This window comes from Phocoena sinus, chromosome 3 (genome assembly GCF_008692025.1).
Source record: "Phocoena sinus isolate mPhoSin1 chromosome 3, mPhoSin1.pri, whole genome shotgun sequence".
In the NCBI taxonomy this organism is placed as follows: Eukaryota; Metazoa; Chordata; class Mammalia; order Artiodactyla; family Phocoenidae; genus Phocoena; species Phocoena sinus.
Genome location: NC_045765.1, coordinates 161,374,082 through 161,394,450, shown reverse-complemented (window position 1 = coordinate 161,394,450; position 20,369 = coordinate 161,374,082).

Genomic DNA, 20,369 nt, shown 5'->3' with positions numbered 1-20,369 from the left:
CCGCCCCTCTGGAATGACTGGAGTCCTCGTCAAGCCAGTTACCCTCGGAAGATGTAGTCTTGACCAAGCTGAGTGCAGAATTGCCAGACACCTGTCTTGGTTGTATGTCAGGGTGCCGAGGGTATGGGACTGCTTTGAATGAGATGACAAGATGTCCTCTGAGGCATGAAGCACTGGCCTGGGATGCTGCTGAGAGCACAGGGGGTCAGCTGAAAGCAGTCCTTTTGCTTACATCACTGTTTCTTCTATGGCATCCCTCGCTCCAAATCTGTCCTAACACCAGCACTCACAGTCAGCTTTCTCCATCTGGAATGCTAGTCTGTTCATCTCAAGAACCTTTAGGGGGTGCTAGTATCTCTGACTTCATTCAGCTTTGAGCTTCTTGCCTGAGAGCAGTTCCATAGAGAGAAAATATTACTATTGATACTTTTGGATCATTAAGACTTCCAGCTGTATTAGCCTCTCTTGTCCTGCAATATTTTCATTACCCGAATGAAGGAAAATTGACCTCTAATTCTGGATCATGTCAAATTGTGACAAGTCCATCAGGATGTAAGTAGAATTAAATTCTTTATAAATATTGTTTATATTTTTATAGTTTAAATACTGAATGGGCCTAAATGACTTCCCCATGCTTTTTCTTTACTTCAAAAAAATCAGAAATTGAGCTACAATTTCTACCTTCTTTTCCTGGAGCTTCCCAGAGAAAACTACTAGAGGAGACCACCAGGTACCAGTAGTGAATGACATAAAAGGCTCTTTGGGAAATATACAGCCATTATTGTGAGAATTAATCACTATGTTTTAAATGAATGATGTAAGCAAACCTTAGCTAGAGGCAGCATCTGAACTGCATTTTCATCAGTGTTATTTACTGAAGGTTTCTCATCAAAGAGAATCTTTTTTTTTTTTAAACATCTTTATTGGAGTATAATGGCGTGTTATTTTCTGCTTTATAACAAAGTGAAACAGCTATACATATACATATATCCCCATATCTCCTCCCTCTTGCGTCTCCCTCCCTCCCACCCTATCCCACCCCTCTAGGTGGTCACAAAGCACCGAGCAGATCTCCCTGTGCTATGCAGCTGCTTCCCACTAGCTATCTTACATTTGGTAGTGTATATATGTCCATGCCACTCTCTCACTTCATCCCAGCTTACCCTTCCCCCTCCCCATGTCCTCAAGTCCATTCTCTATATCTGCATCTTTATTCCTGTCCTGCCCCTAGGTTCTTCAGAACCTTTTTTTTTGTTTTTTGAGATTGCATATATATATGTGTTAGCATACGGTATTTGTTTTTCTATTTCTGACTTACTTCACTCTGTATGACAGACTTTAGGTCCATCCACCTCACTACAAATAACTCAATTTTGTTTCTTTTTATGGCTGAGAAATATTCCATTGTATATATGTGCCACATCTTCTTTATCCATTCATCTGTCGATGGACACTTAGGTTGCTTCCATGTCCCGGCTACTGTAAATAGTGCTGCAATGAACATTGCGGTACATGACTCTTTTTGAATTATGGTTTTCTCAGGGTATATGCCCAGTAGTGGGATCGCTGAGTCGTATTGTTGTTCTATTTTTAGTTTTTTAAGGAACCTCCATACTGTTCTCCATAGTGGCTGTATCAATTTACATTCCTACCAACAGTGCAAGAGGGTTCCCTTTTCTCAAAGAGAATCTTAATTCAAATTACTTTCAAAATTTCCCTGTTGGATTCCACGAGATGCCATAGGTTATTTTCCAAAAGGAAACACTAGCTACAGATTTTTTACCCTCTAAATTGTATTTGAAAATTAGATGTGAGGGCTTACCTGGTGGCGCAGTGGTTGAGAGTCCGCCTGCCGATGCAGGGCACACGGGTTCGTACCCCCGTCTGGGAAGATCCCACATGCCGCGGAGCGGCTGGGCCCGTGAGCCATGGCCGCTGAGCCTGCGCGTCCGGAGCCTGTGCTCCGCAATGGGAGAGGCCACAACAGTGAGAGGCCGGCGTACTGCAAAAAAAAAAAAAAAAAAAAAAAAAAAAAATTAGATGTGAGAAGACTGTTTAATGCCTATGACATTCCATGCATCACTGACATGGAGACAGTCTTTTATTGACTTACTGTCAAACTGACGAGTGCTCTTTGAAGATCACTCGTCTGTGCTCTGTGTCCTCTCAGTTTCAATATATATTAGTCGTGTTATTCCAGGCGTTAAGGGTACCAACCAGTTACATTACTCAAATTCACTTCCCAAGATCTACCACTGACAGAGGAACTTTAACCAGAAAAGTGAGATATTGTGGTACTCAGACTGTGTCTACTGTAAACGAGCTGAAACATGAATACTTTAAAGAGATTATAATCACAGTCTTTGGCTTCTATAAAAATTACTCAAGATAAGCTCCACATTTAAAAACAGCCCAATTCATGATTACCCAAATATTATAACACCAGCACTTCATATCTCTGCCTTTGCTACAGTGTACTCATAAGAAATAGGATGTTTCATATTACAGCACCGCAGTGAGAACAAAATACGCAAACTTGAGTACTGCATAGTTGCTGAGATCCTGGGATTTAGTGTAACAAAATGAGTTCAAATCCAGACTCCAGCTATTTACTCTTACTTTGAGTATTATTTAACCTCACTCAACTTTTGTTTTCTCATTTACAGAATGAAAAAATCAGTAGCAGATAGACGAAAGGGTTATTTTGAGGGTGAATGTAAAATGTTTCCGGCATTACGTAGTAACGGCCAGAGCAGACCGGCTTTTTTATTCGTTATTATTCACGCTGCCTCTTACATCAAGATTGGATTTAGCAATATCATTCTTCCTTCTAGCAGCGTATTAAATTTTTTTTTTTAAATTTTATTTCTCAATTTATTGTTTGTTCTATTACAAAGTTTACAAATCTCAGGTAAATTTGGGATCATCTCTGGTAGCAACTCAAGCTAGTATTTTATCTTAACTCCTGTTAGGATTTAAGAGTGTTTCTTGGTCAAATGACCTTGGGAAGTGGCGACATAAGCTATCATTTATCTATATTAAGATTTAAAAATTACTAAATGCAGTCAGAAGATTGGAAAATGGCTTTTCTAAGCTACTATATATCATATGTGATTTAAACAGTCTCATACAGTTGGACATTCAAGTTGTTTCTCACATTTTGCTGCTGTAAGTAGTGAAGAACGTGCGTAACTGGTAGAAAACAAAATTTTAACCATCATACTGGTTGAAAACCCTTTCTAAATGACTACAAAATAGACCCCAAAACTTAGAGACGTAATAAGTGTGACTCATACCAGTGGGAACGTAAAATGGTTCAGCCACTGTGGAAAGCAGTGTGGCAGTTCCTCAATAAGTTAAACACAGAACTAGTACATGACCCAGCAATTGCACTGCAAGGTATATACTACCCCAGATTGGAAACAGATGTTGAAACAAAAACTTGTATATGAAACTTGTGCTCGTTCATCACAGCACTATTCACAATACCCAAAAGGTATAACCAACCCAAATGTTCAGAAAGGGATCAATGGATAAACAAATTGTGGTGTATCCATACAGTGGCGTATTATTTAGCCTTAAAAAGGAATGAAGTACTGGGACATGCTACAACAGTGATGCACTTTGAAAACTTGATGCTACGTAAAAGAAGGCAGACACAAACATTCATATTTGTATGGTTACATTTATAAGAAATATCCAAAATAGATAAATCTACAGAGACAGAAAGCAGGTTAGTGGTTTCTTGGGGCTGAGGGGGAACAGAAGGGGTGTCACTGCTTAATGAGTAGGGGGTTGAAATGATGAAAATATTCAGGAACTTGATAGTGGTGATGGTTGCACAACATTGCTAATGTCCTAAATGACACTGAATTGTATACTTTAAAATGGTTTAATTGGTAAATTTTTATGTTAGGTGTGTTAACCTCAATTAAAAACGGAAGGTTGCTCCATGGTGCCCCCCAAAATACCGGTATGTGAAAAACCTGTAACTGGAGATGTGCTTTCAAATAATTTGTCCTCTTGATCCAGTGCTCTTCTCACCCAAATTACTTCTGGCCTAATTATTTCCTTCTAAACTATGAAGAGTCCCTTTTCAGTGAAAGGTGTTAGGCATTTTTGCCCTGTCCTCCTGGACTGGACTTGATTGAACGACATTTTGATCAACATAGGAAATTTGTTTAGATGAGGGACTGTCCAGGGTTAGAATCACCTCTTGTTCATATTCTTCTTTTCATCCCCTCTTTTCATTTTTTTTCTTCTTCCCATCCCTCTTTGCATCTTCCCCTTAACTGTCGCTTATATTTCAGGCTTTCCAGGAATACAGAAGAACATTCTCTTGGTGATACTCAGAGGTGGAGGTGGGTGGTCTTGTTTTTTGTTAGATTGAGACAATCAGGTCCTTAAAAACATTCGCTAGACTTACTGGACTCTGCTAAAGGATCTCCCGTGCTTGGATTCATGTCAATTTGTATACTGTAACATAACTTTCTTTTCAAAACAACAGCAGGGAATTGCTTCTATTCATCATGTATTTTTGGTTAATTCTTTTTACAATTTACTGTCAACTAGCTTTAAAAGAGACGGGTTTATCCCTTTTTAAACTTTTTGTCCCTAAGAGTGATTTTTTTTTTAAAGCCAATGTGATTGATATTTAGTGTGAAAAAGTATGAGAACCACGAACATTGGACTGGAATTTAAGAAATACAGTATTATTTACCAAAAAAGTAATGGCTTTTTTTTTTCAATTGAAGTGAAACCCACAAACCATACAATTAACCATTTTAAAGTGCACAATTCAGTGGCATTTAGTACGTTCACAGTGTCATGCAATTACCACTTCTTTCTAGTTTCAAAACTTTTCATCCCTCCAGAAGAACAGCCTGAATGTTAAGTATTCACTCCCCATTACTCTCTCCCCCAGCCCCCCGGGAACCATTTATCTGTCTCTATGGATTTGCCTTTTTTAGATATTTCATATAAAAGAATCATGTAAATTTTGTGTTTTAACTTTTTGAGGAATCACCAAATTGTTTTCCACAGTGGCTGCAGCATTTTAAATTCCCATAAAATATGTACAAGTATTCTTATTTCTCTACGTCCTTGCCAGCACTGATTTTTTTGTTGTTGTTATAGCCTTCCCAGTAGATGGCAAGTTGTAGCTCATTGCGGTTTAATTTTTATTTCCTTAATGACCAATGATGTTGAAAATCTTTTCATGTGCTTTTTGGCCATTTGTATATCTTGTCTGGAGAGATGTTTATTCAAATTCTTTGCCCAATTTTTAATTGGGTTGTTTGTCTTTTTGTTGTTGATTTGTAATTGTTGTATATAATCTAGATACTAAGTTTTTGTCAGATATATAATTTGCAAATATTTTGTCCCATTCTGTAGGTTGTCTTTTTGTTCTCTTGATAACATTCTCTGATGCACAAAATATTCTAATGTTTACAAAATTCAATTTATCTACTTTTTCTTTCATTGCTCATGCTTTCAGTGTCATATCTAAGGAACCACCACAAAATCCAAGGTCATAAAGATTTACCCCTGTGGTTCTTCCAATAGTTTTTATTTTTATATCTTATGTTTGTTTACATTATTGATCAGTTTTGAGTTAATTTTTTATTATGAAGTGATAGGGGTCCGACTTTATTCTTTTGTGTGTGTTTATACACTTTTCCCATAACCATTTGTTGAAGAGACTATTCTTTCCCCATTTATTGATCTTGGCACCCTTGTCAAAAGCAATTGGCTATAGATTTTTGGATTTATTTCTGGACTATCAGTTCTGTTTCATTGGTGTGTAAGACTCTTGTTATGCTAGTAGTACACTGTTTTGATTACTGTAGCTTTGTAGTTAGGTTTGAAATCAGGAAGTGGGAGTCTTTCAACTCTTTTTTCCTTTTTCAATATTGTTTTGGCTACTCAGAGCCACTAACAATTCTATATAGATTTGAGAATAATGTTTCCATTTCTCAAAAAAAGACCGTCGGAATTTTATAGGGATTGCATTTAATCTGTAGAATGCTTTGGGGGTATACTGCCACTTTAGCAATATTATGTCTTCCTATCCATGAACAGTGGATGGCTTTTTATTTATTTAGGTCTTTAACTTCTTTCAATAATATTTTATAGTTTTCAAATGTACAAATTTTTCAGCTTTGTGGTTAATTTCATTGGTAGGTTTTTATCCTATTAGATACTATTGTAAATAGAATTGTTTTCTTAATTTCTTTTTTGGATTGTTCATTGCTGATGCATAGAGACACAGCTGATTTTTGTGTGTTGGTTTTCTATCCTGAACTTTGCTGAATTGGTTTATTAGCTCTTGCATTTTTTTTTTTGGATTCATTGGGATTTTCTATATATAGAATCATGCCATCTGCAAATAAATATAGTTTTAATTCTTACTTTCCGATTTGGTTGTCTTTTATTGTTAACTTTTCTTGCCAAATTACTCTGGCTAGGATTTCCAGTACAATACTGAATAACTGAAAATGTGAATAAAACAAAGATGCCCATTTTCACCAGTGCTATTCAACATACTACTGAGAGTAATGGATTTTGCAGAACATTTTTCATTTATTCCAATTCACGAACTAAAGCCAGTGGTTTAATAATGGCCCAATTTTTCTGAGGTTAGGTGTTTTGGCAAATTTGCTATTAGAACATATCTAAGAACATAGAAATATTGGAATAGTCCTCTTAGGAGGAAGACAGTGACTATCACACAGCTATGTGTCTTACTTGACTACTTACTTTGTGATGAAAGCCCACCCACTGAAGATCACTTCTAAAATTAGGACTACTGATTTAGCAAGGTTGGTGTTTTCCTTAGTAACCTGTGGTTCTTTCTAGTTTATTATAACACATAATGAATTAAAAGCAGTGGGGAGAGTAGGGAACTGCCAATAGCTGACACTTGGAGAAATGACAGTTAACAAAGGAGAATGGAAGAAAAGCAGAGATAGAAAAAATTGGGGGAAAGGGCAAACTAAATGCTAACTACTTCAGTGACCATATCACCCCACTATGCAATCAACAACGTATATACCTTGAGTTAGCAATGAGAGACCATATTATGTTTAGTATAACCCATTCAGTATGTTTAACAAAAAGTTTTATAAACGTGAAATTTAAATATCTTCAGAAGGGAAAGGTTCATTTTCATGGATTTTATATTTACATTGCATGTCACATCCCTAGTCAAGGCCAGGGAAAAGAGTCATTATTTGAAATGCAACTAACACACCATTGTAAAGCAATTATACTCCAATAAAGATGTTTAAAAATATATATAATATTTTTAAAAAGTCATATATATATATTTTAATTGAAGTATAGCTGATTTATAATATTATATTAGTTTCAGGTATATAATATAATGGTTCAATATTTTATAGATTATACTCCATTTAAAGTTATTATAAAATATTGGCTATATTCCTTGTGCTGTATAGTATATCCTTGTAGCTTATTTATTTTATACACAGTAGTTTGTACCTCTTAATCCTATACTCCTATCTTGCCCCTCTCTCCTCCCCTCTCCCCACTGGTGACCACTACTTTGTTCTCTGTATCTGTGAGGAGCCTGTTTCTGTTTTGTTATACACATTCATTTGTTTCATTTTTTAGGTTCCACATGCAAGTGATATCATACAGTATTCGTCTTTCTCTGTCTGACACTTCACTAAGCATAATACCCCCCAGGTCCATCCATGGTGCTGCAAATGGCAAAATTTTATTCTTAAAACAGTCTTTTAAAACAGAGTTCTCTGACATATTTCCGATGAAGGGGCTAGAGAAAGGATGTGAAACATCACAGTAACTCCTCCTTGTGAAAACATATTGATAATTTTCTTCTACAAGAGCCTTCATGTGGGTAATTTGAGTATGACTCTACCAGTAAGTATTTAGACCAATGAACAGATGGTCATTTCCTAAGCAACTAAATCTTTGGGGACCACATAATTTATTATCCAAACCAGGACACTTTTGAGAAAAGGATGCACTATGAATTATACCAGGATAAAAGGTATAAATCATTAGTGTCTTGGGAAAACAGAGATGATTGGTCATTCTAATGAAAACCACTTGAATTTTTATTCTCAATATTATTGTTGATTTATCATGGAAAAATTAGTAACAAGAGAAATTTTTATTCTTCAAAGCTGTAAGCAGATTTTCAGTGGAGAGGAAAATGAGTTGAGTCTATTGTTACGGTGGTTGCCCTTCTCATTTTCCTATGTGCTTTTCCAGAGTGGCCTGTTCTGATGATGTGAGCCTAGACGGAAGTCAACCCAAATCAGTTTGGTACTGAGTGTGGCCAAGACAGAGCTGCCTGGTGGGTTTGGGCCCAGGCAAAGACCACAGTGAAGGGGAGCTTGCTTTAGCCAAGGTCTTTTGGGCCATTCTCATGCTCCTTTTAGACTTCGTATCAAAACAAAGCAGCCTGGGACCACCTCCATTTCACCAGGGCCCATACAACGAGGAGAAGCCATAAAGTTTGGCTTAACTGGATTCATTCCCAGGGATTAGCAGGAAATGAGCAAGAAAACTCTTTTCATTAGGAATAGTTTTACTCCCTGCCATTCCCTCGATAAGTAAATTTCACAGCAAAGCAATTACCATGTAATAAAAACTATTACATGGACATACTTAATCATGTAGATGTCATTTATGATTCCAAGGGCTAAAGGTAGAGAGGGTTAGAAACCAGAAATGAGTTAGTTTAGGTAAACATGGTTAAAGTTACTTGTCTGATTTTACATTTAATAATCACTCTGTGATATATGATTGTGTTTCTGTATCCCTGTGTTGAAGACTTAGAGGAAAAAGGCTGTTGGAACAATGATAAAAGTAATGGGAATCATCTGTGAGCATCTATTATGTACTAGGCACAAGTAGTTTGCCTAAAGTAACATGGTTAGTTAGTAGTAGCGAGAAACAGAGCTGGAATTAAAATCTCATACCCTTTTCACTCTGCTGTCCTGATCCCTAATTGCAGACAATGGAAAAAGCATTGAGGTGCAGATCAGGGGGCCTGGGTCCTAGTCATACATGTGTCTTTAATAAGGGCAAGTCATATGATTTCTCTGAGTCATAGTTTCCTTATTCTTTAAAGGAAGTTAATAGAGGACCTTTCTGAATCCCTGGGTGATGGTGCACATCAAATGTGATGCACAGAAAGTACTTTGAAAATCCTTTTCATAGTATAAAGCACTGTGAAAGGAGTTATTAAGATTCTGTCTTAATCACAGTTATAGAGTGACCTGTATGAGATGATTTTTAGCTTTTTTGATTTTCTTCTCTGTACGTAGAGATGCAAAAGATAGGGAGAGAAAGAATCCACTCCCCCACCCCCACTTCATCCCAGGCATTCCTTGTAAATACTTTTCAAAATGATTTCTATGGAAGTGCCTTTGCTGGCTACTTTATGAGTTGTTTGCAGGTAAAAATGTCTACATAGATAAGGACAATTCTGAGTGCCTCCTATACCCTTAGTGATTATTAAGAATTCCTGAGATCTTAAATGTTAAAAGAAGCTGTTAGGACAACTTAAGTTATACAAAACAGAAGTCGCCAACTCAAATTGATTTAAATGTAAGGAAACATAGGGATTTTAAAATCTCTCCTAACAAGAATTGCATAGGTAAGGCAGCTCCTGCTGTGGTATCTCAGAGCCTTAGCTTTGTTTTTTGGAAATTCTGTTTACTTTGACCTTTATCATGCGTTGACATCATGGCTGTGATTCCAGGTATTAAAGCATACAGGGCATCATCCCAAGGGAAAAAAGGAAACTTTATCCCAAAGTTTTTTGGCCAGGATTGTACCAAATGCCTCCTCTAAGCTAATTACCAGCAAGAGGAATGGGGTCACCACAGCTAACCATTTGGAGTGGGATGGGTTTTAGGGAATCAACCACCAGTCCTACTGTAATAAGACAGATTGGAAGGGTTGAGCCATTTGACACTTCGTAACTTTCAGGCAAACTCTTCAGAGTAGACTTCTTACAAGGCTGTTTTGTTGATGGAGGTGGCAACATTTCTGCCATTTTGCACACATTGTTACCCACACAGACCATGACCAGTGTGAAGAAACCTAGAGTCCCATCCCTATTCTGTTGCCACACTAATTGGTTTATTCTGAGATGTCTATGTAGCTTTTCTGGGGAGGTACGTGAAGGATGGAGTGTACCTCTCTCCTTTTTCCATTCAGTGTACCCACCCCAATGCAAATATATTCATTACAACGATTTTGCACACAAATTTAAGGAAGGCCTTTTGGGAAATTATTTCTTAGCTTCCAGAACTGTAGGTGAGACTCTGATATGTTTCCAAGTGTTAGGATTCACAATATTTTGTTAATGTTGGCATCCTGGAAACTCAAAGAACATTGATAACAACAGGTGAGGCCGCTGGAATGGCCTTTTATAGGTTCCTCTTTTTCTGCATTTATTGACTTGCTCAAAGTAGTGCATTGAAACTGTTAAAAGTGGGGCGCTCTGGACTTAGTGTACTTGGATTCAAAGCTTGGTGTTCCATCACTTACCAGCTGTGTGACCGTGAGCAAGTTAATTAGCTTCTCCATACCCAGTTTCCTCTTTGGAAAAATAAGTGTAACAATAGTGCCTACCTCATAGGGCTGTTGTGAAGATTCAGTTAGATAATATATGTAAGGTGCTTAGCCTGGTGTCTAGAAACCAGAAATGAATTGCGCTTTCTGATGAATCTTTCCAATTCATGTTCATTCCTGCTACTACAGCTACTGCTCTTACTACTGCTACTGCCACAACTATCACTATGCACTCATGGGTGTGTTGTTCTGAATAACAAAAAAGCACAGCGTGAGATCAGTGTATTCTCATACTGTGATTTGATGGGCCAGATGTTGGAGAGAGAAAAGTGCTAATTAGCTCTGCATCGCTATCAAATTTCTTATTTCTTTGAGGAAATAAGAACAAGAAAGTGAGGCGGAGTCAGGGGATGTGAGCCTTATTTTCCTCTGTGGATTGGACAAAGTACTGTAGTGGTAAATTTTAAACCATGCACCCATTTTGTTTTTCAATTAGACTGAGTCTACAATTCCAACTGAAGACACTGTGATGAAAGAAAATTTCTACTCTTTTTGGAATGGCAGGGGAAAGCCACAGCTGAAGTATTCCAAGAAGAATTTAGTTGTATATTAAGATGACTTTTGCATAAAAAAACGAGCCTCAGAGTCTTGGCAGGAGAGAAATGTTACCTCTGAATCCTGACATCTCTCTCCTGGGCAATTTGTTGCCTTAGTTTTAGTCATGATGTTTGGATTAGCCTGTAGTCAGTCTGGCTAGAAAACTATGACCCAGTGCCAAAAGGACGGCTAACTAGTTGGAGACATTCCTATCTGTTCCTTGATAAAAGAAACAGTTCTCGTCTGATGAACAAGAAATAATTAGCAAGAAGTTATGTATGTTTTGATGGAATGAAAAGTGCTCTTCTTGATGAAAGCTTGTTGGAGTAAGGTACTGCATCCTTATTTATTTTGTGTCTTCATCTACCAGTCCGCAATGGCAGCTGTGTATCGTGTTTATAATTAGAGTCATGCCAGTATGAAGAACCATTTCTATTTTTCCATTCCCTGAAGGAAATACTTGAGAACCCCAAGCTTCTGATATCAATTGAGATAATCTGCTGGTAAATTCCTGGCCTGGACAATTTACCTAAACTGTTCTGTAACTTGTTTCCCTGGATGATTGACATCTTTAAAATATCATGGGCGGCTTAGCCTCTGCATTTTTGCTTTTCTGTCTTCTGTTGCTTTTCTTACATTCGAATGAACATTTGATGTTATGGCAGGAACAACCCATTATGCTTATGATGAAGCACAAAAACCATCTAGAAAAATATCTACTGATCATTTACCCATTAACCGTGACTAATGGAATTAAGGGTAATGACTCCAAGAGGTTCATAGGAAAACAGTGTTCAGTGTTTCATAGCACTAACAACTGAAGAGTAATTTCCCCTTTCTTTTACAGAAACTTTTACCCTTTAATCTCAAAATGCTTAGCAAAAACTTTTATATACCCTGGAATAATTCTTTTTTTTTAATGTTTTTTATCGGACTTCCCTGGTGGCACAGTGGTTGGCAATCCACCTGCCAATGCAGGGGACATAGGCTCAATCCCTGGTCCAGGAAGATCCCCCATGCCACAGAGCCACTAAATCCATGCACCACAGCTACTGAGCCTGCTCTCTAGAGCCTGCGAGCCACAACTACTGAGCCCGAGAGCCAGAACTACTGAAACCTATGCGCCCTAGACCCTGTGTGCCACAGCTGCTGAGCCCACGTGCCAGAACTATTGAAGTACATGAGCCTAGAGCCCATGCTCCACAAGAGAAGTCACTGCAACAGCAGCCTGTGCACTGCAACAAAGAGTAGCCCCCATTCGCCACAGCTAGAGGAAGCCCACGCGCAGCAACAAAGACCCAATGCAGCCACACACAAAAAAGGTATTTATTATTTATTTATTTTTATTGAAGTATAGTTGATTTACAATGTTAGTTTCAGGTATATAGCAAAATGATTCCATTATACATACATCTCTCTCTCTCTCTCTATCTATCTACTCTTTTTCAGATTCTTTTCCCTTATAGATTTTTACAAGGCACTGAGTATAGTTCCCTATGCTATACAATAGGTCCTTGTTGCTTATCTATTTTATATATAGTTGGACTAATTCCTTTTGAAAAGCCTTACAATACTGTCCTCAGGAACATTATATTATAGAGAAGTGACAAGAATAAGCTTGAGGTCGACCAAATTCATCAAAAGAGACAATTTTTTAAGTGCTCTTAACTCAAGTCAGTGATGTCATCAACTCCCCCCCCCCCTTTTGGGAATGGCACCTGTATTATATGCTTTTATATTCGGAAAAGATATTTTCTGAATGTTCAGCCTCAGGGCATTTCTTGCCTTTGATTTTAGTTTTTAATATAGCTAGAGAAGGCAGAGACTTCTGATAGAGGATGTCCTTCCATTATGCTTTGGAATTAAAAGAGATAAAAGTGGTAGGTATTTCTTTCCTTGGCTGCAGTGATCTCTTGAGCTTAATATTTGACATCAGGGGAAAATTAATTCCTCAGAGAGCGCATTTTGGCTTGAAGGTACAAAGAAGTGAAGCACCTGGTGTAATATCCTGACACAGGGACCCTAATGCTCAGCTTTTCCCAGCATCTCAGTGGATAGTTGAAGGGACTTCATCTAGCTGAAAATCCTACCTCCTATGGTTACAGACCTAGGGGGCCTAGAGCCATGGAGTGTGTTTCCTTCATTTTTTGTGGAAAACTAACCTATCAAACCAAATCAAATCAAATCAAGTGTACTTTTCATCTTAGACATATTTCTGGGTTATCTTTTCACTTCTCAGCATATAGGATGGCTCAGCAGGTTCGAAACTGTGACCTTAGCTTGGTTCAAATGTAACCCTCTGAATTCATTATCCCGCTCTTATTTAACAAGTAGGATTTGAGAAGAACGTCACTTGATGTATTTTTGTTCTATGTTTTAAGTCTATTAAGCACCAAACAGAAATAAAAATAAATGGAAGTTAAGACAAAAAACCCTGAGGTCTATTTGATAGTACACATCAAAATCCTTGTATTCATAGAATGCTTTCCTCCAAATTTCATTGTCTCAGGAGAACTGCTTGATCTCCAGATATTCACAGAGACAAGAGTTAAAGGATTACCCGACTTCCAATCCCAAACCTGACAGCTACTTACATATGTCACGTTAAATGTAGTTTGATTTCTTTACCTTGCTCACCGCTGTGACACTTATCAAAGCCTCACACAAAGGTGTAGGTGGTGGAGAATGACAAGATCATATTATTTAATAGACTCCTAAATTCAACTAAAAATAATGAAGTTTCACTTTAGATATCATTCTTTTTTTTTTGTTTAGGGTTCAAATGAGTGTTGGCCAATATGCATATAAGCCACTTGGGCCAGGCTTACATTTCAGGAAAGGGGTTAATTATCTGAAGTGACTTGTACTTTGAAATATTGGTACGAGAGGGAATTGTGTAGATGCTCAACTTTTTCATAGAGATGACAAGGTATCCTGTTTAATCAACTGTAAATGATACACCTGAAGAGAAACATTATAGCCTTCAAAACACATGCATTAGACCCTACAGTTATATCGTATAATGCATTGTTCAGAATTCTCATTTTCACCAGTCCTGTCTTATTTTACGGTATCATGCATCAAATGAATAAAAAGATATATCAGGGTCCTGGAACCAAGAGGACTTCTTCGGGAAAATTTCTCAGGTGTCTTTGATTACTCTTGTTGCCACTACTGTTAGCTTTCATCTGACGTCATATAAAGCATATCTGCTATTTCCAGAGTTGTTTAACTTTTCATCTCTCCTTCGGTAGTTTTTTCTTCCAAAAGTCAAAACTTCCCTTTTGCTTAAACGCTGGCTGACTTTAGGGTACACAGGCTTAAACGTGATCCTACATCTCCAAAGCAAGGCTTTCTGTCCCACTCAAAGGCCAGGATTGTACCTTTGTAAAAGCACAGCTGTCATTAGAGCTGTTTTTTTTTTCTATTGTTGTTTATGATTAGAGATATATGACTTAAGTCGTGGGATTGGTTTTAAACAGTCATAACAATAAATGCATCCATCCTCAAAGTGGGCGTTGCATTTGCTCAAATAATGGAACATTTTTGGAATTCCCTTGAGAGGGTTTATCGCCCACATAAGGGAATGAGTCATTACTTCACATTGAAGGTTCAGTCTCTGGTTGTCTCACCTTCTTTCCCGTGTCACTGACCTGACCTTCACCCAGGCTTACCTTGCTTTCTCAGCCATGTTAGTTGACTGTTCATGAGTCTGTGAGCAAACCTAGCCTCTCTCTGGACCCCGCTAGAATCTACAAACAAAAACTGCCTGAGAACTAAAGCAATCTTTCCCTACAACTCAGCCCAAATCAAAGATCCAACAGAATGATTCTTCTCCATCAGTCACATTATCTTCTGAACTCAGTTTGTCTAAATGTCTCCCGGTTTCCTAAATATCACAGGTTTCTTTCCAGCAGCTTCCTTCCCCATGGTTCACCCACCCAGAGAGGTGATATAGAGTCATGCCTCTATTTACACCTCTTCTTGTCTTCTTCAGGAAAATAGGAGAGTTTCTAAATCTCAATTATCATTACTTGATTAACAGCCAAACTAAGAGTACTTACACTTTATACTGGACTGCTTTTCTGCTGTAGGTTGAGCTTTTTCATTGGCATCCTTAAATATTATATAGTAGTTACCATTAATGTATAGTAACGTTAAATAATAATAATAATTGCGATTCTTGGAATGATCCTTCCCCATCCCAAATCCCTTATATACAGAGTTAATGAGTTTTTTTTAAACTGAAAGTATTTGAAGGGTTTTGACATAGTTAAACTTCAGGGGGAACTTGTGCTTAGCTTGCACGTTTAAAGATTGTCCTAGAGCGTCATTTCATTGAAGTTGACAGCTGTGTCTACTTTTGTTCACCATTGCATTCCCCATGCTTAGAACAGTGTTTGGCACACAGTGAGTTCTCAAGCACTGTGCAGTCTGCCCTTTAGCTACTTTGAGAAGTTTGAAGATATTGTTGGCAGCGCTGGTTTGTGAATCCAAGCATGGGACCGTAGGCATTCCATATCTGGTCCTGAGTAACTTGGAACCTAGAATTATGTCGGCTACATCATGCTCCAAATGATGAAGATTGGAAGCTGTCTAACACGTTCATACAGTGAGAAGTAAACAGGGAGGTTTTGATTTCTAGCACATGTTAATTGGATGCAGGTTTAAAATTTTGCCCAGAACAACTTTAAATGCCTCTGATTGGCAATCACATCCTGGCCAAACATTTGGGAAAATAGAAGTAAAATTTTTCTTCCTGTTTATGACCATCTAGCTGGTTAGAGTAAAAGAATGATGCTGGTTTTGGGCTCCAGTTTAAGAATTATTTTTGTAGTGCACTGTTGTAGTCCCTGATATGTGAAAAGCAAGGAACTAGAAGTCATGGGCTTAAACAGCAAAATCGCCAGGTCGAGGCTCAGCACAGGGAGTGTAACCTTAGGTTCTCAGGATGCAAGTTACTGGCTGGGAATGGATGAAGAATGGCTGCCTTACAAAATGCCCAGTGAATATTCCAGTATGTGTACTAAAGCACTGGCATATGTACCACATCTTCTTTATCCATTCATCTGTTGATGGACTTAGGTTGCTTCCATGTCCTGGCTATTGTAAATAGAGCTGCAACGAACATGTGGTACATGACTCTTTTTGAATTATGGTTTTCTCAGGGTTTATGCCCAGTAGTGGGATTGCTGGGTCATACGGTAGTTCTATTTTTAGTTTTTTAAGGAACCTGCATACTGTTCTCCATAGTGGCTGTATCAGTTTACATTCCCACCAGCAGTGCAAGAGGGTTCCCTTTTCTCCACACCCTCTCCAGCATTTATTGTTTCTAGATTTTTAAATATTACTCAGCCATAAAAATGAACGAAATTGAGTTATTCGTAATGAGGTGGATGGACCTAGAATCTGTCATACAGAGTGAAGTAAGTCAGACAAAGAAAAACAAATGCTGTATGCTAATGCATATATATGGAATTTTAAAAAGCTGTTCTGATGAACCTAGTGGCAGGGCAGGAATAAAGTTGCAGACGTAGAGAACGGACTTGAGGGCACAGGGAGAGGAAGGGGAAGCTGGGACGAAGTGAGAGGGTAGCGCTGACATATATACACTACCGTGTGTAAAATAGATAGCTAGTGGGAAGCTGCTGCATAGCACAGGGAGATCAGCTGGTGCTTTGTGACCACCTAGAGGGGTGGGATAGGGAGGGTGGGAGGGAGGCTCTAGAGGGAGGGGATATAGGAATATATGTATACCTATAGCTGATTCACTTTGTTGTACAGCAGAAACCAACACAGCATTGTAAAGCATTTATACTCCAATAAAGATGTTAAAAAAAAAAAAAAAAGCACTAGCATATGTCAACCAGTGGAGGGCACCAGGACTGAGTTGAGCAGCAGAGCCACAGTACCAAGACAGGCTCTGTTTTGATTTTTAACCACTTTAAAAGGTTCATCAGAGTATCAGTGTTCACACTTTGAAGGGGCTTAGTAACCATCCATTCATATACAGTACCCATTTTGCAAAGACATTAAATGCCGATAAGTTCCGTGAGCTGGCTCGCACCAAACAGCTCATTAGAAACAGAGCCAGAGTTTAAGTTCAGCAGCGTTTTCTCACTTTACTACTACCTATTCCTTTCTTTACTCTCCCCTCTGTGAACATTATCCATCCAGACTCTAACAGGAAGAACTTATTGCTGCAGTACAATCTACATAAGCTCTGTTGGAACAACCAGGGTGAGGCAAAATTCTTCCTGTTGAGGGATTTTGCCCTGGAAGCCTTGCCCTTTATGATGCCACAATGAGCCTTTGTGGCATTCCTCAGGGAAATGGTCAGGATGCTCGTTTCCATTTCTGGGCTGTTGTGGTGCTTTGGGCGGCACTGATACAGTGAGGGGGAGATTTGGGTTTAAGAGTTTAATTTTTTTTTCTCAAGCCTTGACGTGGTATCAATAAATAGTCCAGGAACAAACAGGCACAATTTGTTGACTGTATTATGAAGATTTCTTTAGGGCATTCAGAAAATGGATAGGAAAAAAATGGAATGAGACCTAAAGCAACAAAAGGTCATTTCAATGTGCAAGGAAATTGTATAATGCTTTTGGAAGTAATTTTTTTGAGCTTCTGTGTGGTCCTCTAGCCTTGTAAAGCTTCCAATTCAAATTCCAAGCAGAATCAATCCCTTACACAATGCTACACCTATATATTTTTTAAGAAATAAATGTCCCCTAATCCAAAACAACAGTCGTGGGCTTCCCTGTGGTGCAGTGGTTGAGAGTTCGCCTGCCGATGCAGGGGACACAGGTTCGTGCCCCGGTCCGGGAAGATCCCACGTGCCGCGGAGCGGCTGGACCCGTGAGCCATGGCCGCTGAGCCTGCGCGTCCGGAGCTTGTGCTCCGCAACGGGAGAGGCCACAACAGTGAGAGGCCCGCGTACCGCAAAAAAAAAAAAAAACAAAAAAATAACTGTCGTGTTGTTTATATACAATAGTAAATGTATATTTTTTTGTACCTTATAAAATAAACTTTTTTAAATTGAAGTATAGTTGATTTACAATGTTTCAGCTGTACAGCAAAGTGATTCATATATATATATATATATACACACACACACATATATATTCAGTTATATGTATATATATTCTTTTTCAGAGTCTTTCCCATTATAGGTTGTTACAAGATATTGAATATAGTTCCCTGTGCTATACAGTAGGTCCCTCTTGTTTATCTACTTTGTATATAGTAATGTGTATCTGTTAATCCCAACTTTCCAATTTATCCCTCCTACCTTTACAGAACATAAACTTTTAAGTAAAGAATTACAAAAATAGAAAAAGATATTAATTTTCATAAAGTGAACAGAAGTTATAAATGCCATCCAAGCCAAGATACAGAACATTATTGATAACTCAGAAGCCCTTCTCAAGACTCACCCCAAAAGGTAACCAATATCCTTATTTTAATCACTGATTGTTGGTTTTGCAAGTTTTTGAACTTTCTGTAAATGAAATCGTATGGTAGGTACCATTTACCTTTAGTGTCATTTCTTTCACTCAACATTTGCCTGTGAGATTCATTTTTTGTTACCTGTAGCCAGTTTGTTCATTCTCATTGCCAAGAGTACTCCATTACTGGATATATCGCCGTCCATTTACTGTTGATGGACTTTTGAGTTGTTTCCGGTTTCCGGTTACTAAGCCGATTGCTTCTATGAGCATGTGTGCGTCTTTCAGTACACAAATGTCCTCATTTTCTTTGGGGGAATAAACTTAGGAGTAGAATCGCTGGTCATAGGGGAAGCCTATGTTCAGCTTTAGTGGGTATGGCCAAACTGCTTTCAATTGGTTGTGTTATTTACATTATCAATAGCCTTCTGTTGGTGAATCCTTTTTTTTGTTTGTTTGTTTTTGCGGTACGTGGGCCACTCACTGCTGTGGTCTCTCCCATTGCGGAGCACAGGCTCTGGACGGGCAGGCTCAGCGGCCATGGCTCACGGGCCCAGCCGCTCCGCGGCATGTGGGATCTTCCCGGACTGGGGCACGAACCCGTGTCCCCTGCATCGGCAGGCGTACTCTCAACCACTGCGCCACCAGGGAAGCCCTGTTGGTGAATCCTTTTGCTTAATATCCTCACCTGAAGTTGTGTTCTGGTGGATACGTACTGGCATTTCATTGTGGTTTTGATTTGCATTTTCCTGATGCCCAAAAATGAGCACCTTTTCTTTGTTTCATGGCCATTTGGAAGTTCTTTCTGCAAAGTACCTGTCCAAGTCTATTGCTTGTTTTCCTACTGGATGGCCTTTTGTTTTTTTTCATTGACTTGCGGGAACTTATGTATGCTGGATATGAGTCCTTCATTGGATATTTGTATTGCAAATAGTTTCTCCCAGTTTGTTGTTTGCATTTTCACTTCCTTAATGGTGTCTTTTGATGAATTGAAATACTTTTAAATTTAGTCAAATTTATCTGTCATTTTATTTATGGTTATTGCTGTTGTGTCTTCTTAAAAAAATATATATATTTTACCTACCCTACAGTTATAAAGATATTCTCCTTTCCCCTCCCCCCCCAGAATCTTTATTTTATTTCCGCCTCCTTTTGCAGCTACAATCCACCTGGAATTTATTATTATATATGGTGTGAGGTAGGAGTTTAAGATTTTTTCTTTTTATATAAGTTTCCAGTTGCTTCAATGCACTTGATTAAAAAGTCCATTCTTTCCTCCTGGACTGAAGTGTCGCCTTTATTAAAAATCAAGTGACAGTATTTTCACTCTCTGTTCTGTGACATAGGTCTATTGGTTTATCCTTGAACCTTCTAGATTGTCTTGGCTGTTCTTGGACCTTTGCATTTCCACATAAATTTTAAGTCAGATTATAATTTTCATAAAAATTCCTGCTGGGATATAGATTTGTTCGGGAATCACTGACACCTTTACAACATTGAGCTGAGTTTTTCAATCCATGGTCATGGTATAGTTTTCCACTAAATTAGATTTTAAAAGATTTCTCTCAATTTTTGGAGTAGAAATCTTATAAATCTTTTTCAGATTTATTCCTTTTTTTTCCTTTAGTATTCTAGCTGAAACTTCCTGTTGTTTGAATAGAAGTGATCATAGTGGCATAGTTATTTTATTCTCTACCTCAGAGGAAGATCTTTTCATATTTCACCATTAAATATGTTGTTTGCTGTATA